This window comes from Hetaerina americana, unplaced genomic scaffold (assembly GCF_022747635.1).
Source record: "Hetaerina americana unplaced genomic scaffold, ioHetAmer1.1.p SCAF_7, whole genome shotgun sequence".
Lineage (NCBI taxonomy): Eukaryota > Metazoa > Arthropoda > Insecta > Odonata > Calopterygidae > Hetaerina > Hetaerina americana.
This window is the reverse complement of record NW_027287316.1, coordinates 46,502,028-46,529,141: the sequence shown is the minus strand read 5'-3', so window position 1 is coordinate 46,529,141 and position 27,114 is coordinate 46,502,028. Positions and strand designations below refer to the sequence as shown.

At 39.4% G+C, this 27,114-nt stretch overlaps 4 non-coding genes across 4 annotated transcripts; 1 reads left to right on the top strand and 3 right to left on the bottom strand.

The window, feature by feature from the left end:
• The first annotated feature begins 5,758 nt into the window (after positions 1-5,758).
• LOC139696983 (small nucleolar RNA U3) lies at positions 5,759-5,967 on the top strand. The gene has a single exon (XR_011702687.1). It is a non-coding gene; the product is annotated as a small nucleolar RNA U3 (small nucleolar RNA).
• Positions 5,968-7,107: 1,140 nt separating this feature from the next.
• LOC139696981 (small nucleolar RNA U3) lies at positions 7,108-7,316 on the bottom strand. Its single transcript, XR_011702686.1, has one exon. It is a non-coding gene; the product is annotated as a small nucleolar RNA U3 (small nucleolar RNA).
• A 5,673-nt stretch (positions 7,317-12,989) lies between these two features.
• Positions 12,990-13,198, bottom strand: LOC139696980 (small nucleolar RNA U3). The gene has a single exon (XR_011702685.1). It is a non-coding gene; the product is annotated as a small nucleolar RNA U3 (small nucleolar RNA).
• Positions 13,199-24,607: 11,409 nt separating this feature from the next.
• Positions 24,608-24,816, bottom strand: LOC139696979 (small nucleolar RNA U3). The gene has a single exon (XR_011702684.1). It is a non-coding gene; the product is annotated as a small nucleolar RNA U3 (small nucleolar RNA).
• Between the last annotated feature and the right edge of the window lie 2,298 nt (positions 24,817-27,114).

The following is a 27,114-nucleotide window of genomic DNA, read 5'->3' as shown; positions in this document are numbered from 1 at the left end:
ATAGGCCAATTTATTTTCATGCAACAGAAATATTTTCTCACAGAATTGGTTTTTAATTTAATTTGATGTTTAATTATTTTATTGATTAATCAAACTCTAAATAGATTTTAAAAAGTTACAAAAAAAGACACTGCTAATATATTACATACCACGTGGATGAGCCTTCAATATATTTCATTTTTGCAGTTAGATTGTTTTCTTGTTTCATCTTTTTTCAATACCATCCCCCGTGGAAACCCGCGAATTAATTTGGAATTCAGTCATTAAAAAATGATCCTAATAAACTCGTTTCTTGGTATTAAAAAATATATATCCGTTACCGGGTTAAGTCAAACCCAGCATAATTTAGCATCTTCTCAACTGGAATGTGAGCGTTACGTTTTCTTGCTACATTAATTTGACTTAAATCTAAGAATCTCCATTTAAACGCCGACTAGATATAAAAATATTATCTTAAAAAAATTTACAAAGCCACGTGTGACTTGAAGGAAGTGTTTGAAATCCATAATGAAAATGAACTTCGAAATTTTCCATAATTTTAATGCACGACAAATCATCTCATCACAATTGTTTTTTTTTAATTCATGAGCTATCAATGTGCACATGAATATGCTACAGTGTGGTGAAACGCACAGTTCCACAGCCAAAATTTTAGAAAATCACTAAATATATTATTACTATACAAATCAAAAATGTAATTGGACAACCCGATTCACTAAGTAAGTTAAGAATGTTTTCACTAGTACATGCACGATTGTAAAAAAAAACAAAATTGACATAATTGAAACTAATATATTAGATGCGTAGATCGCTGTTTCTCATTTTTATAAGTGTCATGAAGGAAATGTATTACAATTTCAGCGCAACTCGTCGTAACTAGTGACTGGTGACCTATGCCCATCAGAATCGTGGAAGAATGACGATCCGAAATGAAAGTTTCTAATAAATACGGCATAAAAGGTGACTTTTAACCTAGAAAATTTAAAATTAATAATAATAATATACACAGAAACAATTCGTGGCCCTGAATTCTTGGTTGATGTCTATTTGACTAGATCGAATTGCTGATTAGCGGAATAAAAATATAAGGAATATGACACTTCGTCCAGCGAACCTTGAAACCTATAAATTAGAGCATTAGTGAGAAATTAAATAAAATAAAATTAAATAAAAAATACACACGTACAATGCCAAAAATATAATAACATTCAGGCAATTTTTCAACTAACAGTTGTGAGTAAAGGTATGATTTCAATGCCAAAGAGTTATGGTGTCCTGAGAAAAACGATATTTTTATTTACAATTCAATTTCAATTACAATATTAAGCAAATCAACTGTTCTCTAAGAATACTGACACCTGATTTACGCGTCTCGGGATAAAAAGAAAAAAAAGGCTTAGTAAACTTATCTGAATTATCAAATTTATTTATCATAATGTAGGGTTAATACGCCAAATGGCTCTTTTCGCAGCAGCATTTTCAAGGAAGTGTTCCTTCTAATTCATGAGGAATGAGCAAACACAAAGAACGAGATGGATCACTTAGTGAATTAAATTGATTGTATAAACTTTTTATGTCGCATTGCCAGTATTTTCAATGCCGTGCGTTATTAAATTATGGGATAGTAGAAATGATAAGGGAAACTAATAATTAGTTTTCTTTTAATTTTCGCTTTCTATACACATTTTGAGGATGAATTAGAAAACCATGAGTACCCTTCCTAAAAAATAGTGCTTTCTATAAAAATAGTTTTAATTGATTCTGTTTTCATAATCACTGTACTGCAGTTAGTCACTAATTTCCCAAGTACATGGACTGGAAAGTGGGGACCGAGAAAACTCAGAAACGTATGAAAATTCCCGAAGATTAGGAAAAATACGATTTACATTAAAGCGATTGGGAGAACTCGTATCTTGAAATACGAAGGCTCTTTTCCAAATGTCTTTCCTAACTAAGTATATTAAAATCGACAAGACTAGCCAAAATAACATTTAAACTGTATAAATTAATCTTGCGCGGTTATTTATTTGCGATCATAAGCATGGCACAACAAATTATAAAAGTATTACATGGCTATTTACATTTTACTCTAAACTGACGATAAGAAAAACTACAAGAAAAAACGTAAAAATAGAAAAATTAAATGAAGATTATATTGTAAGAAGATCAACAAAAGGTAGTCTTTCTCTGTATCCTACAAGTGCAACTCACTCAGCTACTGAAATCAAACACGACGAAGATATCCTGAAGAACCAATATTAAAAGCTAGTTCTTCATAGATGTCGACAGGATAAAATATATGTCGCTATGGGTAAGTTTCACTATATTTTCTCGTTGCGAAACTTGTTATTTATTACCAGATATTATTAAAGAACATACAAACTGTCTTGGAGCAGTAAATCTCCATAGGGTAGCATGCCACCATCTGTCATACCTTTGGTAATTGAATATGCTAATGCTACAGAAATGATTGTTCGAATAAAAATACTAACATAACAAAACCTGAATCCTGAGAACTTGAATTAATTCATCACCAGAATGAATCCCTTACTTGGTTGGAAGAAGAGAAGAAGTTGAACGAAAAATACGAACATAATCTCAGATGCCTCAAGCTAGATTTGAGCGAGAAACCTTTACTGGCAGATGAAACCTTTGTACCCATGAAAAAGCATGCTTTCCAGTCAAGGCAATATTCTTTTAAACTTTAGTCCCCAACATACTCCCCCTCCCAAACTACCCCTAGGGTTCCTCTGCCGATTTTCCGTACCCTTGTCCATCCCCGAGCCTTTTGCCGTCTCAAGTCATTATTATTTCTACCACTTCTTTACTCCCCTTCCCCCAAACCTCACACACGTGTTGCGAACACGTGAGGACCATGTGGAACCTTCGTATAAGGGAGTGTGTCCCTCAAGCCGCCTTCTCTCTCTCTCTCTCTATGACCTTATCCCGCTTGCCCCGGCCCCTCAGGCCGTCACTACCCCGCCTTCTCTCAACCCATCCTCCCACGCACTCTGGAGCGCTGTTTAGTCAGCACCTGCACGGGCGATGCCTCCCTCCCCGCGGGCAGCTTGCAAGTTTAGTCTGGGCTATTCCATTACCATGCCTCGCATCCAGAATCGGTTTCTCAAAGCTGAATCCAAAAACTATTACATTGTATCTCAAGTTGTGTGTCATCCTGACTCCAACTTACCATCACACGTCCACTGAGAGGCTAAGATAGAAATAAATGAGATCTCAAGCATAAATAAGAAATGTATTTACCATTCAACAGAAAATTAATACATTGAATAATTAGCGCTCCTTCACCATAATTAGACAGTTGAAATTAAAGGGCAATGGAGAAGAAATTAGAGATGAAATGTATGCCTGGCGTATTATACCAAACTAAGACCAATCCAATTAGCCTTTTTCGCACAATACTAGAGACTTCCAAATTCACCAAATAATAACGCCATCCAATCCCTTAAAGACGCTTCTCATTACGAGTTTGGTGGATAGTCACGAATGCATTCCTTTAAATACTTGGGTGTAACAAGTACTCACGATCTGTCTTGGGGAAAGCACATAAGAGAAATATGCGACTGTGCTAATAAAAAATTGGGATTTGTAAAAAGAGTGCTAGGTAAATGCGACGAAAAAGTGAAGGAACGTTGTTTTCTTGCCCTAGTCAGGCCCCACCTAGAGTACGCTGCCAGTATATGGAATCCTCAAGAGATAAATTTGATTTCGGAATTAGATCGAGTTTAGCGGAGGGGGGCTAGATTTGTCAAACTTTATTATGACCAACGCAGTAGCGTAACTACTTTGCTAGAAAATGCAGGCTGGGATTCCCTTACACAGCGTCGTTTACAATATAGATTAAACCTATTAAAAACATTTTCAGATGGGCCCTTTTCTGATGACATCAAGAACATAGCACGAAACCAAACGTATTACGGTCGGGGGGATCACGAACATAAGATTAGAGAGAAAGACTGCAAGACTGACAGGTTTAAAATGTCATTTTTTCCAAGAACAATTAGAGACCAGAATGCTTGTAGTCGAAATCCCCCAGGAGTCAGTGCGACACAATAAGTAATAACCTACAAGGTAGGGACTGCGCATGGATATATATATATATATATATATATATATATATATATATATATATATATAATTTAGGTTCCCATCACATTCCCCCGCCCATTTGAAAAACCCTAACCCCCTCATCCCTTACCCTTTCCTCCTCGGGCTGCACACCCTGCCGCAAACCTTTTCGGTGGCTCGCAGGGTATTTATTTAGATTTATATGAAAGAATATTAGAAATCGGTGCAGCCGAGAAGTAGCCGAAAGGTATGTAATAAAATTCTTTAAAGAAAGGAATTACGAGGATTCTGAAAAAAACGTTTTCGTAATTCAGACCCATTAAGATACAAGGTAAGGTTTCTTATAATGTACGAGTGTAAGGTTTCTGGGACCGTTAGTAATGCGGCTGAGGGGTAGGAATTAAAGATCAGCCAGATTTCAGTCACGTGCATTTTTTACAAATTAGTAAGCTATCGGTGAGTCAACTGAATGTCATCTGGCTTCAGTAGTATTCTTATTGAGTATTGGGTGATGTTAAGATCGTTAAGCTCAAGTCGATCACTGGTCATGTCGGCAGAACTGTTAATACCAATATCGATATGATTGGATATCAAGTACAAATAGGTATCCCTGATATACACGATACAAATATTTGTAACTTCATACCTAATATTGAAGATTGAAATCAACTACAACTTTAATAACGCATTTCGTGCTTTCGTGGCTGAAATGCCATACTTAACTCATCTAAGGCGTGTACTGTACATGAATTGGAATCAGGAGGTCTGTAAAATGATCATGCACGTATGTTTACCTAGTTATTTCTCTCAGTTGCAGACATAACGTTAGAAATGTACTTTTTGAAATGTCATGTTATACCCCTGATGCAAATATGGATCCCTGCTATTCACATGAAACGTCGGGCGGTAGACACGATCGCGGACAACAGAGGTAAGTAAAATATTGGTTGAACACCGACTAAACTGAGGATTTAAAGAGACTTTCTCTGAGGTGGGATCTCGTACGACAATTTGATTCGAAAATCAAAGTTTTACAGTGTGGAGGAGCGTTGAAAAGCAACGACGAAGAGTCCCAAGTGTAAATCGTGGGCGATGACTTAGGGGCAGCCCATTTCAAAGCCGAGAAGGGTGATATTCTGGGTGCCAATAATTCCATGGGAAACCGAAAGAGTGGCGCAGGAAAATGAATGGACATTCCCTACCTGGAATGGCACGCCTTAGGGTTAAAGTCGGGGAGAATTCCAGTCTCATCCAGTTGATTATTTCACTGACAGATGAGTATGCTGTCCTGTCAATCAATAAAAACTAATACACTGCATTCGTTCGAACTGCTTTTAAAAGCCCGACGAGTGGGTAAGGATTATCCTCAGGTGATCGATCCTCCTTCGAGTTAGGGTCACCGAAGGGTTGCGGTCGAAGTAAAATTCGAACTCGGCGCGCTCGTGAGGCGTGCCGAAGAGGATAATCGAATCCAACAGCCGGGTTGTAAGTAGTATTATGCGGATATTTTAAATCGGTTTAAAGGTGATAATCCTATTGAATAGAAAAATGCACTTTAGAGTAGGTTAACCGGCGAAAAGACACGACATATAGATGAAAATACATATGTAGCTCTCGCAATGCTATTCAAGGTCAGGTGAATTTGCAAAATCTGGATTTGCAATGCGAATCTAAGATCATACTTCACAGGATCATTTCTGTAGTGTGTATCTGTGCCCTCTTGTCACAACTAGAGTGTACCATTCGCCACGAGGATGATGGAAAGTGACTTCACCTGAGCGTGAGAACGACCTAATGCACTTGGCTAACACCAGTGCGGAGGTCATCGATGATCGTTCTTCACCGCTTGCGGTGAGATGGTGGAGTCACATTCTGAGTGGTTTAATGAATATGACAAATAAATTAAATAATCACTTGTATAAACGTTGACATCCCACGTAACCACTGAATGATAAGGCATCATTCATAAACACACACACTTGTTAGCTAATTTAAATGAAATAGTAATGCACCATCAATATACGGCGGCACTTGGATTTCTGCAATATTTTCTACCCAAATGACTTGCGTTCACCATTACCTTCGCCATATTTCCGATGGGGCCCGACTTCTTAGGTTGTGATCAAATTTGGGTTAACGATACCACAGCAATAATTAGGTCAATAATGGAGAGGAACACAGAATACATCCAGGATGTATTTTTCTGTTTCGTAGATTTCGAAAAGACGTTTGATAAAGTGAATTGGGTAGAATTATAGAACGCATATTTGGTATAGCATTTTGCTTTACAGGCACTTACATCTTTCTGCACAATGACATCAGCGCTCTCATATCCACATTTACCTATGAAATCAATGCATATTATAATACAGAATAAAATAAGGCTGCAATAAATTGCCGTAGCATTGAAAAAATTAATAAATAAAATTTAAATATAGAAATGAGATCAGACAGCATAGATAGTTTCAACTGAACGAAGGCAAAAAGATGGCTCTGTGAAGATGCGCAGAGAACCATGACCTACCATACTTTGATGAAATCACTGATGGAAAATTAATGTTTTTAATTATTGCTAATTTCGTAAGAAATACACTTAATTTGCTCAGTTATCTTGATTGACTGATTCCATTCTTATGATAGCGTTCTATAATTCTACCCAATTCACTTTATCAAACGTCTTTTCGAAATCTACGAAACAGAAAAATACATCCTGGATGTATTCTGTGTTCCTCTCCATTATTGACCTAATTATTGCTGTGGTATCGTTAACCCAAATTTGATCACAACCTAAGAAGTCGGGCCCCATCGGAAATATGGCGAAGGTAATGGTGAACGCAAGTCATTTGGGTAGAAAATATTGCAGAAATCCAAGTGCCGCCGTATATTGATGGTGCATTACTATTTCATTTAAATTAGCTAACAAGTGTGTGTGTTTATGAATGATGCCTTATCATTCAGTGGTTACGTGGGATGTCAACGTTTATACAAGTGATTATTTAATTTATTTGTCATATTCATTAAACCACTCAGAATGTGACTCCACCATCTCACCGCAAGCGGTGAAGAACGATCATCGATGACCTCCGCACTGGTGTTAGCCAAGTGCATTAGGTCGTTCTCACGCTCAGGTGAAGTCACTTTCCATCATCCTCGTGGCGAATGGTACACTCTAGTTGTGACAAGAGGGCACAGATACACACTACAGAAATGATCCTGTGAAGTATGATCTTAGATTCGCATTGCAAATCCAGATTTTGCAAATTCACCTGACCTTGAATAGCATTGCGAGAGCTACATATGTATTTTCATCTATATGTCGTGTCTTTTCGCCGGTTAACCTACTCTAAAGTGCATTTTTCTATTCAATAGGATTATCACCTTTAAACCGATTTAAAATATCCGCATAATACTACTTACAACCCGGCTGTTGGATTCGATTATCCTCTTCGGCACGCCTCACGAGCGCGCCGAGTTCGAATTTTACTTCGACCGCAACCCTTCGGTGACCCTAACTCGAAGGAGGATCGATCACCTGAGGATAATCCTTACCCACTCGTCGGGCTTTTAAAAGCAGTTCGAACGAATGCAGTGTATTAGTTTTTATTGATTGACAGGACAGCATACTCATCTGTCAGTGAAATAATCAACTGGATGAGACTGGAATTCTCCCCGACTTTAACCCTAAGGCGTGCCATTCCAGGTAGGGAATGTCCATTCATTTTCCTGCGCCACTCTTTCGGTTTCCCATGGAATTATTGGCACCCAGAATATCACCCTTCTCGGCTTTGAAATGGGCTGCCCCTAAGTCATCGCCCACGATTTACACTTGGGACTCTTCGTCGTTGCTTTTCAACGCTCCTCCACACTGTAAAACTTTGATTTTCGAATCAAATTGTCGTACGAGATCCCACCTCAGAGAAAGTCTCTTTAAATCCTCAGTTTAGTCGGTGTTCAACCAATATTTTACTTACCTCTGTTGTCCGCGATCGTGTCTACCGCCCGACGTTTCATGTGAATAGCAGGGATCCATATTTGAATCAGGGGTATAATATGACATTTCAAAGAGTACATTACTAGCCTTATGCTATGAAGTGAAACCACGATTAATGCGAGGTAACACTAAATGTGCTCACCACCCACTCCATCAATTTATAAGGGCGACAATCTAGGGAAATAACATTCTAGAGATCTTTTTGATGAATTAATTTAAAATGATCACACATTAAGACACTACCGAAGGGATGTATGAACACAAAGCTCGTGTCGCATGCGCCAGTAAATGAAGTCGTAAAACCGCTTGGAAAGCTATAAATATGTTTTCGAGAAAAGTAACCCCAAAGATTTTTCTGACTTTTGAACTGAAGCTACGTGGAAATGATTCTCAGATTTAATAAGGCTCACATTTACTAGCAAAACATATTACGAAAGAAACCTGTCACGATGGCATAGCCATGTCGCAAGGTGACATTAAAGGGAACAAAAGAAATTTCATTCGTAGAACAAAAGTACATTTAAAATTTGTTTAGGAAAGCCAATTGAAACGAAACGGAAAAATGTGTTACACGTTGTAGGGAAACAAAAAAATGCAAAGATCCTTGACAAACTTAAAAGGAAATATTCTGTGCGATTACTTTGAATTATTAGATTAGAGTAGGATGGTCCTAAGTCTTACTGATCATACGTATGGGAATTACAGGGTAAATGTCCAAGCATGGAATCTCTTGAAGACCGCGAAGGTAATATAACTACAGACAGCTCCCAATATGCAAAAGTTTTAAATGATTTCTTTAAAAGCGCCAATAGGACGACATATACAATGCTCGCTTTATACACATGACAATGATTTCGGGTCTCAGGTTTCCAGTAAAGGTTCTAAGATGCAGCGATATATAAGGGGGCAGTGATATCCAGTCATGAAGATACCGTATTTTGTTAACAAAGCAGCCAAAAACGGCACAAAGGCTTTTACATTGCCTGAAAAACAATACATATTATATATACATAAAAAATAACGGTAAAGCAATAAACAACAACGAAACATATACAGAAAGAAATTGCAAGAACAACGGTAACGTAGCAGAAGAAATATATGTAAGCAGAGAGGGCTAAATGACTATCTGGCGTTAAAGGAAGGAGGTGAAAGCGGTGAGTGAGGAAGAGAGGTCCAGGGGAAGGATACTGAATGGGTAGGGAATTAAATGTAGCTGGGAGTCGATGGAATAGGGAACGTTGAGGGATCAAAAGTCGGAATTTTGAAATCTGCATCAGACTAAAAGTTACGTGTTGGCCGAGAGGGAAAACGAACAGAGAAGAGACGAAGACGGTTGTTAGTACGGAGAGTTCCATTGAAAATCCTATGTAAGAATTTAATATCAGATAGCAATCGACGGCGGTAGAGATGAGAAATACCAAGGGATGAGAGAGTAAAGTTACGGGTCGTATTTTTGAGGGAAGGGATGCGGTAATGGGAAATTTCAATAAAGAAATTAAGAGGTCCTTTGAGTAACTCTAAGGTATAATGAAAAGAGAAACTTTGTACTCTAAGGTAGTTGGGCAGGCGGTCGACCAGATTGGTGAACAGTATTCTAAAATTGGGAGTATAGAAACTCAATAAGGCCGTGGGGGTGGATAACATTCCCGCGGAACTATTGAAATGTTTAGGAAAATTTGGGAGGAAGAGGCTATATGGGCTGATTCGTAGTATCTATGAGGAAGGAATCTGGCCGGAAGACTTTGTGAGATCAGTTTTAGTTCCTATTCCGAAAAAGGTAAAGGCTACATCATGTGAGGACTACAGGACAATAAGTTTGATATCCCACGCAGCTAAAGTCGTTATCAGGATCATAAACAAAAGGATAGAGAGTAGGGCAAATGTTTACTTAGGGGATGATCAGTTTGGGTTAAGGAAGGGGAGAGGTACGCGTGATGCCATTACAGTAATGAGATTATTAATCGAGAGGATTATAGAACACAACCAGGAGGTATTTGCCTGTTTCGTGGATTTCGAAAAAGCGTTTGATAGAGTGAATTGGGAAAACCTAATGAGTATATTGCAGAAAATAGGAGTAGATTGGAGGGAAAGGAGGCTAATCCGCAACCTGTACATGTCTCAGACTGATCAGGTGCGGGTGGGGAACCGGGAGTCCGGATGGGCAGTGTTAGGAAGAGGTGTAAGGCAGGGTTGCCCATTATCACCGTTGCTGTTCAACCTGTATGCAGAGGAAATGATCAAAGAGGCATGGGAAGAACTCGAGGTAGGAATGAAAGTGGGCGGGGGATTTGTAAAATCAGTTAGGTTTGCTGATGACCAAGCTTTAGTTTGTCAGTCAGCCAAGGGGCTGCAAGCATTGCTGAGTGAATTGGAAATTCAGTGCGACAGGTATGGGACGAGAATCAATATTAATAAAACAAAGGTTATGCGATTTTCTAGAAAGAAAAAGGCTAAGCTAAACATTAAAATAAGAGGGCAAAAACTAGAGCAGGTAGAACAGTTTACGTATTTCGGAAGTGTTTTGGACCAACACGGTCAAAGTGGTAGGGACGTAAGGAGAAGAATTGCGCTAGGCAAAGGGGCTTTTACGAGGAGGAGGGAGTTGATGACGGGGACTTTGAGTAAGCATATTAAGAAAAGACTCGTAAAAACTTTGATATGGAGCGTAGCTATGTACGGTGCGGAAACGTGGTCATTGAAGCAGGAGGATAGACGTAGATTGGAGGCTTTTGAAATGTGGGTGTGGAGAAGAATGGAGAAGGTGAAATGGATAGAGAAGAAAACAAATGAGGAAGTACTTGGTATGGTGGGAGAAGAGAGGGGTTTGTTGGGAGAAATCCTGTGGAGGCAGGAAAAGTGGATGAAGGGGGTATTGACCGGCAGTGGGATGTTGAAGACTGTGATAGAGGGTAGAATGTTGGGCAAAAGAGGAAAGGGAAGGAACAGGATAGGGATGTTGGACGGGATGAAGGGAGGAAGAAAGTACTCAGAGATGAAGAGAGACCTGATTTAGAGTAGAATACTAGATTTTATGTTTTGTTAGGAGTCACAAAATATTTAGTTGGTAGCTGTGTCCATCCAAAAACCTACCTTAACCGGTAGATTACCTAATAATAATAACCAAAAAACACAGTTCTAAGGGCAAGAGGATCATGAACATCAGTGTGACGATGAAGTAGGCCGACTATTACCATAACTTTCGTGACAATCGTTTGAACGTGCATGCAAAAGGTGAGCTTCGCATCAAAAATTACGCCTAAATTGCTGTGAGAACTGACAGATGGGATAGGGTTGTTCGGAAGAGTTCAGGAAAGCGAAATTGGTTTGTGCTTTGAAGAGAAGGTCATAAATAGCTGATTTTGAGGGATTAATGCATGACTGCCAATCTGAGCACCAAGCAGTGACGGAAGTAAGAGCAGATTGTAGTGAAACGGCATCAGATGGGCAATCAATCTGTTTGAAAACTTTGCAATCGTCTGCGTAAAGCGAAATATTACATCTAAAGGGGATGATATAGTCAATAATATCGTCTAAGTAAAGTAAAAAGAGGAGAGAGCCAAGTACACTGCCCTGTGGTACCCTGCATCATTAACTAAGGACCTTGATGCCATCCAAATGTGGTGCGGAACATGGGTGTTGTAATTAAATTTGAATCAATGTTTCGATAAATTTTTGAATTAAGAGTTTTTCACCCGAAAACACATTACACAGGGAACCAACATAACAAATGTAGAATTGGTAAAATACTTCGGTACATCAATAACTAAGGATATGTCCAGGAGAAAACACATTCGTGAAATTTGCGGAATATCAAATAAAAAGTTACGATTCATAAAAAGATATTCGGGAATTGTGATGATAGGGTCAATAAGCGTCATCATTTCACGTCAGTTAGGCCCCACATTTAGCATGCTGCGGGAGTATGGAATCCCGGTGAGGTAGCCTTAATTTTGGAACTAGATCGAGTGCAACGTAGAGCAGCTACGTTCGTGAAAAGTACTTGAACAAGTTATCATTGTCACGACATTATTCGAAGACTTAGGATGGGAGCCAACAGTTGACCGTAGGTTTAAATACAGGTTAAATTTATTCCGTAGATTAGAGGCTAGTAAAGACATATTTCAGACCCCGACTTAATATGGTAGATCAAATCACCAACGTAAAATCAGGGAGATAGATAGTAGAACGAATAGAGTAAAAATGTCCTTTTTTACTTGTACCCGTTGGATATCAAGAAGACGAGTTTGACGTTTCTCCTATTTCCCTAATGCAAGGCCGCAACGATTCTGTATTGTGTTCGCATACCATTTTAAGGTGTTACTACGGTTTAATGGCATTAGGGGTACCCAGCTTTCTATTATATTTTCACTGAGGACGTCTTTTTACCCAAATGACTTACGTTCAAAATTACCTCCTGGGTACTCCCAATGTGACTAAACCGTAGTAACACCTTAAAATGGTATACGAACACAATGCAAAATCATTATGGCCTTGCATTAGGGAAACAGGAGAAATGCCAAACTTCATGTTCTTTCTAGAAGAAAACGGGGTCACTTAATGATAAACGTAAATATGCCCAAAGTTACACATACCTGATACTCCACTATCCACCGCAAGGGCGTGTGGCAGGGGTTGTTATTGTGCCCCTTATTGTTTTCAGAATACAAATGGTGTTTTAAATGTTAGTTCTACACCTGATTTCTCTAATGTTATTCTCAAGATTTCTCCAGCGATAGTACGTTTGAGGTTGTAATAGTTTTAGCATCATTGCTCAGAAGACCTGAAATCAAGTTACGCAATGCAACTGTAATTTAACCTCATCACATTGAATGTTTGCATTCCTAGTTCCTCGGGTTAGGTAGCGGGACGCAACCATAGAAGGATGGAATAACTCCTAACTCAATTTCGTTCGACCACTCAGAATGTGACTCCACCATCTCACCGCAAGCGGTGAAGAACGATCATCGATGACCTCCGCACTGGTGTTAGCCAAGTGCATTAGGTCGTTCTCACGCTCAGGTGAAGTCACTTTCCATCATCCTCGTGGCGAATGGTACACTCTAGTTGTGACAAGAGGGCACAGATACACACTACAGAAATGATCCTGTGAAGTATGATCTTAGTTTCGCATTGCAAATCCAGATTTTGCAAATTCACCTGACCTTGAATAGCATTGCGAGAGCTACATATGTATTTTCATCTATATGTCGTGTCTTTTCGCCGGTTAACCTACTCTAAAGTGCATTTTTCGGTTCAATAGGATTATCACCTTTAAACCGATTTAAAATATCAGCATAATACTACTTACAACCCGGCTGTTGGATTCGATTATCCTCTTCGGCACGCCTCACGAGCGCGCCGAGTTCGAATTTTACTTCGACCGCAACCCTTCGATGACCCCAACTCGAAGAAGGATCGATCACCTGAGGATAATCCTTACCCACTCGTCGGGCTTTTAAAAGCAGTTCGAACGTACAAGTATATATTTTTTCGATATCCTGCATGTTCTTTCCTGTGTGTTATTTCTTTCTTTAAAAGACAGTTTTTTTCAACAGTTCTACCGCATTATTTGCATTTACGTATCCTATTATTGAATATTGTGGCAGGTAAATACCTTCTTTCGTTTGATTAACTTTGACCCGGAGCATGATCAAACTAATATTTGGGTAGAGGTGACATGATTGTGATTGTACAGGCATGGCTGGTGATCCGACAACCCCCACCACACGCCCTTGCGACGGCTTGCGGGGTATTGTGTAGGTGTAGATACTCGTAGATATCCCGTGAAGACTAAGTCAAACTCATCACAAATATGAATCGGATTGTAATCAAGCGCAACTGGAAGACGCAACAACTCCACATTAAAAAAACAAATCCTCCATGAACAGAAGGTATTCCTGCATTAATACTGAAAGAGCTCGAACCCGATATTGCATCCTTTTTAGGATACATATTAAACAATTCGATGTTGGAAGGCATAGTTTATCTTGATTGGAAAATAGCTATGGTCAAACCTATCTTTAAAATTGGAGGCAAATAATACCCTAGTAATTACCGACTAGTATCTATAACCTCCCTCTCCTCTAAAATCCTCGAAAAATATCATTGTTAGCAACGTCATCGCTTTCCTTGACACTCAAAACTTATATATCTTACAAAACTTATATCCAGTAAACAACACCGATAAAGAAAGGATAGATTCATTGAAATGTTGTTGGGGTTTTCACACACGATATCCTGCAATCGGGGAAAGGAACGAACAAGTAGATGCGATTTTCTTGGATTTTTAAAATTCTTTTGATTAAGTCCCACGCGACAAATTGATACAATAGATGCAATGGTACGGAATAAACATTACTGTAATGAACTGGTTTCAGGACTTCCTTTCTAACCGCAATTAAAAAGCATTAATAGATGAGTAAAGCTCTATTTATGACCAAGTGACATCCGGCGTCCCTCAGGATGGCGTCATTGGCCTTACGATCTTTCTCATTTACATTAATGATATCACCTCAAAAATAAAAAGCAACATGTGACTGTTTGCCGATAACACTTTACAGGGAAATTTAATATACAGAGAATTAGTAAAGGCACAGACTGTCTAATAGTAAACAATTACATAAAACCATAAACGCAGTAATCAACCCGAAGGTCGGTTTGGTAGGTGGGTTCACCAAATACTAAGCCCGACGGCGTGTTAGGGGCCGATTCCTTTCCCTGTGCCGGTAATGGTTTCCCAGGAAGATCTGGTGCCCGAAAAATCACACAGCTTGGGTGGAACTGAGGGTTCCCAGAGAGGATTAGCTGAGAATCAAACCCGGGCCCTCCGGTCAGTAGTCCAACACCTGGACTACCTGGAGCCACAAACAATTACATAAACCACATAAAAATACAGTGTACAGGATGGGGTCTCGATTTAAATACTAAAATACATGCGTATATGCGCCTATTAAAGAAAATGAGCAGAATTAACCAACTTCCGCACTCGTAGGTGTTCAGCTAAACGTTGTGTCATTGGGTGGTGCATTTGCATTCGATTTCAGATTGGGAAAGTACTCGCGCACTACTTGCGGAGCGGGCCAAAAAGAGCTGAAATACTTCAAGCGTAAAGTTGGTAAATGTAGCGATGAGGAAGTGAAGGAGGTGCGCTTTCTTTCGTAAGACCCCATGCATAGTATTCAACGAGCATATAGGATCCATCGAAAAAAAACTGATTGCAGAATTGAACCAGGTACAGAGAAGGACCGACATATTCAGGAAATATTTGCGTGAAAGAACGCAAAGCATCACATATAGTATATACTCATACTATAAGATCTGGGATGGGAACCTTTAGATATGCGAAGGCTAAGAGCAAGATTAATCCTATTGCAAAGATACTGAGTGTGTGGTTTTTCATCCGGAATAGAAGAAGAGATATCCTTCGATTTGATCTAAGGAGATGATATCATTCAGAGCCACAATTACGTCAGTAGGACAGACAATTGTACCAGAATAAGGGAGGTAGGTTGGCGGACGGATATATTCAACAATTCGTTTTTCTCGCGAAATATTCAGGATAAAACACAATGGAGAAACACTAAGACAAAAATGAGCAAGCACAGGCGAACACAATTAATAAAAACATACAAGTTACATTCCCTCTCAATTCACTTAATAGCTGGCGACCTAACCCCCCCCCCCCCACGCGCCCTTCGGCCGAGTGGTGAGGTATCGTGTAAATAAAGTTGTGGAACTGAAGTAGTTGTGAATTGTCCGTTGTGCATGAATAGAATGCCACCAGGTAAATAGCGACTGCGTTGTATGCGTTGAGCTCAACCTTTCATTTTTTCTAATAATTTCATTTTAATTTCTAATAATTTCATTTATTTCCTAATTTGTTGTAGCGTAGTCGGTGGAGTAGTGACTAACAGTATTATATTCCAAATTTGTATAAAAGATGTTGCCTGAATGGTTTCCGGTCGCCACCCTCCCACGTGACAATTCGGTGGATCATGGGGTGCCAGTGGAAGTATTAGGGTAGGTGTAGATGGCTGATACCTAACACTCCCTGCCACACATTCTGGCAACGGTTTCGGAGTAGTGTATAAATGTAGACAGATGTGTGTTTGTACCATGTTTATCAGGGATCCATATTTACCACTTCAGATCTAATCGGTGCAATCTCGGTATTTTAAGTTTCGCCAACATAGCCAGTGATCGACTTGAGCTTAGCGATCTTAAGATCGCCCAATACTCAATACTCCTGAAGCTAGATGACATTCATTTGACTAACTAATAACTAACTAATTTATCAAAAATAGGCATGGCTGAAATCCGGCCGATTTCCAATCCCTACCCCTCCGCCGCGTTACTAAGGGGTCCAGATAATGGGTCTGAATCACTAAAATGTTCGAGTAGAATTATTCTCATTCTTTTTTTAAAGAATGTATATTATACACTTTACGGCTGCTTATCGGAATTACCGGGTTTAAATATATTTTTCTTTATCATCCATCTATTCCTCGGCATTGCAGCTAGCATATCCATCCATAGCATTTCATCATTTCAGCATTTCATCCTAAGCTACCTTAATGCTGGTAGACTGGAAACTATTATGCTATTATAGCAAATAATAATTCCCGACCCGCAACAAGGCCGTACCCCGAGCACATTTATTAGACAATTCGAGGGCTCCAAGCGGGAACCATACCTCCTCCCCTCCTTCCATCCACCTGCGAATATTTCGCGGAAAAGACATTTCAGATTGGTTAATAGAAGCAAGATAAAAATTTGGATTCAAATAAAACCTGAAATCTAATCAGTGTGATCCTGGTGTTTAAAATTTTTCTGGCATGGCCGTTGACATAACATGAACATGTTCTTTTAAATTTAGTCTCTTCAAAATAATTCATACTAAGGATAAAAATAACCTTCCTTTCGACGGTACGAAACCTTGATTCAAACATTTTTTTGTCCGTCTTCGAAACCTATTCCTCATTCTGATATTGCATTTTCTCATCATCTTGTCCATCAACGACGTCTCCAGCACTCTACTGCGTGCTCCTTGCTGCCTTTTCTCATTGCTATTAGGATAAATCATTGTATTAACAGGTAAGAATTAGAAAGAAGAAATATTTCATCGTGGGTTGTTTAATTTGATGTTAGGCGCAAGATTACGATTTTAAACTCTGTAATTTAAATCCAGTTAGCATCAAACCGCATATCCGTTTCCATGTCCTGCAAGTCACATGATCTACTGTATTTTTTTAGGTAGTCCGGATGAAATCTTGGTCAGTGCGAGTTAAAACATGCACCAGGAAAGAAAAAAATCGTTAAGTTTCTTACAAACAAAATCCTTACTTGTAGCTGATTTGTTAGAACCAATAAAAAACGAGCGATGTATCTCAATAAAAACGTTAGCTTTCCTGAAGCACGCGTTTGACACATTATGAATATCCGTAAATCTTCATTAAGGAAACTTCGGTGCACTAGGTCATGCACAAGAAAGCACTCGGGGATACTCTCTTCTTGTATCCGAGTTGACTTGGTCAACAAACATTCGGCGATGGTTATGCGCAAGCGGATGCATGCACGACAGAACGATGCGAATCTAATTGAAGACAGAACTGAATGTTTCAGTGGCATTGGTCTCCCGCCACCTCTCTCCCTCATCCACGAACTGGGCGTGGCACATGAATAATACGTCGACGCGCGCAGAACTCGGTGTGAAACGGGACGGTCTTGAATCACGAGACGAGACTCCTCCTCTTCCCTAATACGTTCCCTTTGAAAATTTCCGAAGCTTCTTCTAACCCCTACCCCTCCCGCATCGCCCCCCTAATGCGGGTGTGTGGGATTTCGGAAGCTCAGGGACCTTTTCATCCCTTTTCGCGTTGTTTTTAAGCTCATTCTGAGAGAGGGACGAGGGCACCGTGACCGTCGACCTCATTAAAATACATCCCTTCTCCGGTACTCTCTTCTGCTACAAGGGGGGTCCCATGAAACTGTCTGTCTGAGGGATTGACGGGGGTGGGGTTGGGAAAGAAGATACGTATTCTCGATGCCACTAAGTTAATCACCCTCATACAGCACAGTAGGGATGGCGGGTGGACAAGACATAATTTAGAACAAGAGATGAATGATTTGCTTCACACGCTGGAGATAGTGCCACACTGTTGGGCTTGAGTGTGCACGTGAAGTTCCTCTCTTCGAGAAATGAAACAAATATTTTAAGATTTGTATTGTCCGTGTATTCTAATGGCAATAGATTAACTGTATCTTGTGTAACCTTGTGGAATTCCTACATTATTATTATTACTAGGTAGTCTACCGTTTAAGGTTGGTTTTGGATGTACCTTAAGAATTTTGGAATGGACCTTTGAAATTCCTTTATGCTGAAAAGAAAAGCGCAACTTCGTTTTTTCCGCGTTATTATTTATTTAACGCAAATCGACCTTGATTTTGAAGAACACGATCACCTGAAGATGTAAATCTTCGAATAAACCTAATCCGCATGGTATTTATCACATTTACGTGGAAAAACAAAGTTACGTATTTGAATTTCAATTCGTCCAATAAACTTCCTGAAAAATACAGGAGTATTTATTATAATTTTCTGACTCTCTCATTCACATGTTCGAAACAATAAATTTGGAAGTTGGCAATATACAACAGCCATTCTCTAAAGTGACATGAATTTTCAAAACAAAAAGCCTGTTTCAGGCACTACGTGGAACCCAGTTCCACGCTCGTACCGGGACCCAAATTTTTCGGGGTCACAGGAGAGCACCAACTAGCTGCTACACTTATTTTAATTCAACAATTCGCAGTCACGCAGGGATCTAGTCCTATGTGAAATTCCAAAGTTAATTTAAACAAAAAAGACGCGATGGTGCGTTTCAATCGTAGAGTCGGTGTTGGCGGGGCGGTGGGGCAGTTACTTTTTACTGTTTCCTTTTCCAAATAAATATGGATGTTTGACTGTACATCTTCATAACTCTCAAGCATTATCGTCATTACTATTTGCGCAGCGGATGACAAATATTCATTCGCCGTTCTCCATATTATGTACAATGAATCCCTAAATAAATGGCGAAAAATGAGATGGCGCCCCTAGTTTCCATAAAGCAACAGCTTGGTTTAGGTTCAGTGCGGACAGGTTCAGGGCGCTTAAAGACGTACATCACTCAGATGTTCATGGTATGTTACGTGATAATGACCTGAGGCTGATTTACAGAAAACTCTTCCATTTCGGATATTCACGTTATCTCTTTAAAATAATCATGCTATCATTTTTAGAATATCAACAAGCAACTTAAATATACAGGTGTACGATATACATTAGAATATTCTACAAGTTAAGAAACAATACTTATCTCCGCGTTTTCAGTCACGATTATACTAAAAAAGGAATACAATGATTTATTTTTGGTTTCACTCGACAATCCCCATACGGCATGTCACAAGATTATAAACCTTCCGCCCAATACATCACCACTCCATTGGAATCTTTAATTCATTTCTTTAACGTTTTTGTTTCCGATGATTAACCACATTACCCATGGATTACTAAGAAATACAATATTGATGTTTTCAAAGTAAAATAAAAGTTTGGTATTGCTTAGTAAGGGTTTATTAAAATAAATTGGAAGATATATTTCACAATTCTTTTACGATCATCACCTTTGCTGGGCGACAAGTCTACTATGAAGGCAACTCCCTCCGTGTAGCTACACCCACTACATCTTTACAAGGGCGATCTCTACATTTTTCTCTTAAGCCAAAATGTCTCTTTAAAATATCGGCTTTCGGAACATCATGCCGTTTTAAGCTTAGTTGCCTGAATCTGACATACAATCCTGACGAAGACTTCGCATCCTGCTAAAAGGGAAGCTTCCATCCACTACGCCATCGCTTCGGGCAGTGACCCTGGTCGACCTCATTCCCACTCACTCCACGACCATCAACCGTCGTCCAAAGAATCCGAAAACCCTTCGAAATCGAAATTCGAGCGGGGTCGGTGAAGTTGCACAAGGTCCTCAGGAGAAGAAGACGGACTCTGGACGTCGCTCTGAAGAGTCATTATATGTGCATGCACCGCCTACACTTAACGGTTGCCATTCATCACCAGTTCGTTGGAAGGGGGGAAGGGAGACGGAGTGCACTTGGGGTAAGGCGCACGTGCAACCTGGGGAGTAGGGAGCCCTTCGGAGGCGGGGGAGGATACTTTGTTTCGAGACCGTCCGCAAAACCAAGCGCAGTGGGAAATTCCGGCGAGTGTGAGATTTTTCGGCGCTCCAAAATGCAGCCGTAAACGCAAAGACTTAGAGAGGTCTTCCAAATCACGTAGATACTGCATTAATTTAATTCGCAGACATGAAACTCTCTACGAAGAACTCACTTGTTTGTTCGGATAAAAGGTGTAAATAAAAAAAGAACGGTATTCGGCGACAATTTTCAGCTTTAATTCTCAATTGAGATCATAAATACATTTTGTTCCCGGGTGTAGTTTTCGCGATAGCAAAATTTCTTAGCGATAGCGAGATATCAAATGCATTAGCCAAGAGTATATATGTCAACCACAAATATAAATATGATGAAGTTTTCTCGGGTCTTCCACCGAGTCAGGGGTTCCAAGTTGACCGAATTTTCGACGCTCGAGTCGAAGCATCGGCCAACATGGAACCCCTGACCCGGTGGAAACCGAAGAAAACCTCAACAAGATGATAGGCCGGGAAAGTGCCAGATCATACTTCACACATATAAATCATTGCTATTGAAATGGGCCTTAACAATTGGCCGAAGTTACGTGACCCGAAACACCTTCTCATTGGTTTGACGTCACCGCACATCATGCATCGCATCGTTCAACCCGTAGTAAATATTTTAGAAACATATTTTAAAACTTCTTGTCCTTAAAAAAATCAAAAATTTAAAAAAAATGTTTCTATTCCTTATTCTTACATTAATGTATCGCAGCTGCGCAGTTTTCTATCATCCTAAGGAGCATAAACAACCGGCTTTTTCCAGAGTTGAAATCGAAGGCCTATCTTAGGAGAACAGAGCACGAAACGTATTTTTTTTTAATTTTAAGTACGCTTTTCTCTTTACGATTCATATTGCTAAAATATAAAAATCAGCGTCATTCTATTGCCCGCCACAAATGAGATAAATTATATTAATGCTGTCAAATATGCTAGAACGGACTCGCCTAAACGTAGAAATGCTACCCATATAGAGACAGTAACTGCTACAGCCTATAATTATAGACAGTAACACTCCCTGACAGGGTGCGGAGGAGATATGTGAACACTGGGTCACCAGGCTTATTGGCAAGGGTCGACCTTCAGCATTTTTTGAGTTTACTTTCAGGCAATCGTACGTGTCTACGTCAAAATAATAACAACCGATGAACTGAAGGGTTTCATGAATTTAGGTTGGATACTAGCCACTTGCATTAGTGATTAATAGTAAGGACATGCACTTTGAGGTGGATCATACCGTCTCATCTTCTTCATCTCGTCAGTGTGTCCTGCAATTTTTCAATTACGATAGATGCTATTGAAACCTTGGGTCGGCAATTTTGGCAAATATTACTTCTACTACCGATAAACATGCAATTTTACGTCCATTGACACAACTTCCTCAGCGATCGGTTATACTGCCGAGGTACAGTAAATAAAAGACTGTAGATGTTATTTTTTTCATGTAAAAACTGATATTAAATAATTTGGAAACACTTTTACACTGATAAAATTTCATTCAATACGTGACAAAATTTGATTTAACTGCGCAGGAAAAACTTCAAAATATAATACGGGACCTGTATTCAGTTCTGATATTCAAAATACTTTCACTTAGAAATTAAAAACCGTTGCAGTTCCTTTTGTTACACATTTTAATGTGTATTTTCCCTTTTAAACCTTGGATCGAAACCTTTGCTTTGTTTTATCGGATTGAGAGAGTGAAGTTTAGTAGCACCACAGTTTAATTTCGCATTCATTTCATTTATTGGCACTCTGAAGTCAGTTCCTTTAGCTAGCTCAGCGTACCGTAGCCTACAGCCCCCATACCCCCCAGCAGGCCCTGTTCCCTGTCCACGGCTGCGGCAGTTTGTGAGTGACTAAACATTAAACGCTCCGTCTCCCAGCGGAATATCTCCAGACTGATCAACCAGAAGCTACACTTAGGCCCGATTTCATAATGCCTCGTTAATTACAATCGATAAGTAATGGGAATTTGTGAGACGGTTGAGGCCGATACTTTGAAGCAATCCATTTGTAAAGCACGAAGAAAGAACCAGACTGTATTTCCACAGGAAAGTATATATGCCCGCATGATGCTAGTGTAGCGAAACTATTCGACACAGTAAATCATTTTCTGCAGAAACGCAAAGTCTTTGATTCTTTCTTCGTATTTTTCTAATTAATTGGAACGTTAACTTAATGTGGAAATTAGTGATAAATAAGAGTCTATAAACAAATAAGATTGACCATTAACGAATGTGAACATTGTAATTGTAATAAAATCGCCTTAACGATCGCAGTAAAACTAAAGTAACTTAATCGTAGTAAAATAGTTTTGACAGTCGGTTTTGAACTTAAATGGCGGTCATGAAGCTGAGTCTTGCCCTTAACCGGGGGTTAATGAGACATTATAAAACCCGTCCATATTCAGCTTAGCGAATAAATTGTATAATTTCAAAAAACTACCCTAATATCCACCAACGGACGTCCAAGAAGAATTTTTTTATTTGAAAGCGATCGCTTGACGACGCATTACCTACCTCTATGCATTTTCTCCCTCACTATTATACCCTCCTGAAAACAAGGGCGGATCCAAGAGGATCGGGGTATCATGGTCCCCGCCTCCTTAAGGAATACATTTGAAAATAAAAATAATTTAAAATCAATATTCTTCAATCCCGAAATTTAATATTGAATACCAGCCGGCCCTCAAGCATATATTGATCAACTTAAGGGTGCGTTGCAGTATCTAAATTACTTCGATTTGTACCAATGTCATCAAAGAGCTTTAACTTCGATTTTAGGGAAAATTCAGAAAACTATCCATGTCCACACATGAAAATATCCCCACACTTAATCGCACTGATTGGATGTCGAGTTGTAAATATGGACCGCTGATATCCACGGTATAAGTATTTAGAATATCGTGCAGTAGACGTGGGCACGAAAAAAACAGGTAAGTAAAATATTGGTTGAACACCGACTAAACTGAGGATTTAAAGAGACTTTCTCTGAGGTGGGATCTCGTACGACAATTTGATTCGAAAATCAAAGTTTTACAGTGTGGAGGAGCGTTGAAAAGCAACGACGAAGAGTCCCAAGTGTAAATCGTGGGCGATGACTTAGGGGCAGCCCATTTCAAAGCCGAGAAGGGTGATATTCTGGGTGCCAATAATTCCATGGGAAACCGAAAGAGTGGCGCAGGAAAATGAATGGACATTCCCTACCTGGAATGGCACGCCTTAGGGTTAAAGTCGGGGAGAATTCCAGTCTCATCCAGTTGATTATTTCACTGACAGATGAGTATGCTGTCCTGTCAATCAATAAAAACTAATACACTGCATTCGTTCGAACTGCTTTTAAAAGCCCGACGAGTGGGTAAGGATTATCCTCAGGTGATCGATCCTCCTTCGAGTAAGGGTCACCGAAGGGTTGCGGTCGAAGTAAAATTCGAACTCGGCGCGCTCGTGAGGCGTGCCGAAGAGGATAATCGAATCCAACAGCCGGGTTGTAAGTAGTATTATGCAAGTAGAATTATAGAACGCATATTTGGTATAGCATTTTGCTTTACAGGCACTTACATCTTTCTGCACAATGACATCAGCGCTCTCATATCCACATTTACCTATGAAATCAATGCATATTATAATACAGAATAAAATAAGGCTGCAATAAATTGCCGTAGCATTGAAAAAATTAATAAATAAAATTTAAATATAGAAATGAGATCAGACAGCATAGATAGTTTCAACTGAACGAAGGCAAAAAGATGGCTCTGTGAAGATGCGCAGAGAACCATGACCTACCATACTTTGATGAAATCACTGATGGAAAATTAATGTTTTTAATTATTGCTAATTTCGTAAGAAATACACTTAATTTGCTCAGTTATCTTGATTGACTGATTCCATTCTTATGATAGCGTTCTATAATTCTACCCAATTCACTTTATCAAACGTCTTTTCGAAATCTACGAAACAGAAAAATACATCCTGGATGTATTCTGTGTTCCTCTCCATTATTGACCTAATTATTGCTGTGGTATCGTTAACCCAAATTTGATCACAACCTAAGAAGTCGGGCCCCATCGGAAATATGGCGAAGGTAATGGTGAACGCAAGTCATTTGGGTAGAAAATATTGCAGAAATCCAAGTGCCGCCGTATATTGATGGTGCATTACTATTTCATTTAAATTAGCTAACAAGTGTGTGTGTTTATGAATGATGCCTTATCATTCAGTGGTTACGTGGGATGTCAACGTTTATACAAGTGATTATTTAATTTATTTGTCATATTCATTAAACCACTCAGAATGTGACTCCACCATCTCACCGCAAGCGGTGAAGAACGATCATCGATGACCTCCGCACTGGTGTTAGCCAAGTGCATTAGGTCGTTCTCACGCTCAGGTGAAGTCACTTTCCATCATCCTCGTGGCGAATGGTACACTCTAGTTGTGACAAGAGGGCACAGATACACACTACAGAAATGATCCTGTGAAGTATGATCTTAGATTCGCATTGCAAATCCAGATTTTGCAAATTCACCTGACCTTGAATAGCATTGCGAGAGCTACATATGTATTTTCATCTATATGTCGTGTCTTTTCGCCGGTTAACCTACTCTAAAGTGCATTTTTCTATTCAATAGGATTATCACCTTTAAACCGATTTAAAATATCCGCATAATACTACTTACAACCCGGCTGTTGGATTCGATTATCCTCTTCGGCACGCCTCACGAGCGCGCCGAGTTCGAATTTTACTTCGACCGCAACCCTTCGGTGACCCTAACTCGAAGGAGGATCGATCACCTGAGGATAATCCTTACCCACTCGTCGGGCTTTTAAAAGCAGTTCGAACGAATGCAGTGTATTAGTTTTTATTGATTGACAGGACAGCATACTCATCTGTCAGTGAAATAATCAACTGGATGAGACTGGAATTCTCCCCGACTTTAACCCTAAGGCGTGCCATTCCAGGTAGGGAATGTCCATTCATTTTCCTGCGCCACTCTTTCGGTTTCCCATGGAATTATTGGCACCCAGAATATCACCCTTCTCGGCTTTGAAATGGGCTGCCCCTAAGTCATCGCCCACGATTTACACTTGGGACTCTTCGTCGTTGCTTTTCAACGCTCCTCCACACTGTAAAACTTTGATTTTCGAATCAAATTGTCGTACGAGATCCCACCTCAGAGAAAGTCTCTTTAAATCCTCAGTTTAGTCGGTGTTCAACCAATATTTTACTTACCTCTGTTGTCCGCGATCGTGTCTACCGCCCGACGTTTCATGTGAATAGCAGGGATCCATATTTGCATCAGGGGTATAACATGACATTTCAAAAAGTACATTTCTAACGTTATGTCTGCAACTGAGAGAAATAACTAGGTAAACATACGTGCATGATCATTTTACAGACCTCCTGATTCCAATTCATACACAGCACATGCCTTAGATGAGTTAAGTATGGCATTTCAGCCACGAAAGCACGAAATGCGTTATTATGGTTGGAATTGATTTCAACCTTCCTTCTATAGACTGGGATAACTACAGTAGTGACACCACATGGAGAAACCACGATTAATGCGAGGTAACACTAAATATGCTCACCATCCACTCCACCAAGGGGTAAGGTAAATTTACCACCACAATTTAGGTAAGGTAAAAGATATTACCATATTAAGAGAAACATTCCATAACTCAATGGAAACATGCTCACATTCCTTTTCATTCATATTGTTCAACCACTCAACCCATCCAAAATTAGACTGAAAATCATTACTCACTCATAAGGTATAGAGTCATACTTCACTATTGACACAGGACGAGAAATTGGAGCATTCTGATCTTTTACCCACGTTGACGAAATGATCAACTCCGCATCCAAATCCTCACATTTGCTCTACGTAAGAGTTTCAATTCTGGTTCAAACTTGCTTTTCTCAAACGCAATTATAATTTTTCACAATTTTTATTCTTATTGACAGGGTTGAATTCGCCATTCCAAACTATTAACTAATGACAATTATAAGTCTATTACTAATATCACCTACTTGTAGATAGTGAATTTTCAATTTTAACAGACTGAATGTTGATTACACATTCCATGAACCATTTTTAGAGGTAGTGCTCATGTTTTACAAATTGGCTACAAAAATGTAAACCGAAAAGGAAGGTTTGCTCACTGATTCTTTTACAATGCACACACCTCTCTCTGTTAAAATTTGGTATTAACTGACTGCTTAGCATTTTAAGATATTATACGGATCAGTTAGAAGAAATTTGAGAAAACCTGATAGCACATGATGTACAGGGTGGAAGTTCCTTGGATTCGTTAAATGCAGCAGAAGAAAGTCCCTGTGACTTCCTCTTCACAGGAGTAGAACAAATTTATACGTTACTTGGGAGGCTGGGGATGCTAGAGATTGTCACAGTAAGGCTTAACGACCCGACCCATAGAAGAAGGGTAAGGGAAAGTGAAGTCATGACATACTCACTGACCTGTTGATGTAAAATCTCAATGGGTTTTGAAGTAGGGATGAAGATAATTTACCCATGAATTACTATTGTTTTGGAAATACAGCCAAAAAGGTCTTTTCACATTTGCTGAAGAATTTTGAGGGTATTTATTTTCTAAGGAGAAAAAATGTTTTCATATTCACCAATATTTTGTATTATCCAATTTGTGAAATGGTTTTCACTGCATAAAAATGTTCATATATAAATGCAAAATTTTAAATTTTATTACCCTACCAAAGCAATCAACCTGAAGGTTAGTTTTGATAGGCGAGGGCAAAACTTACCTCAAC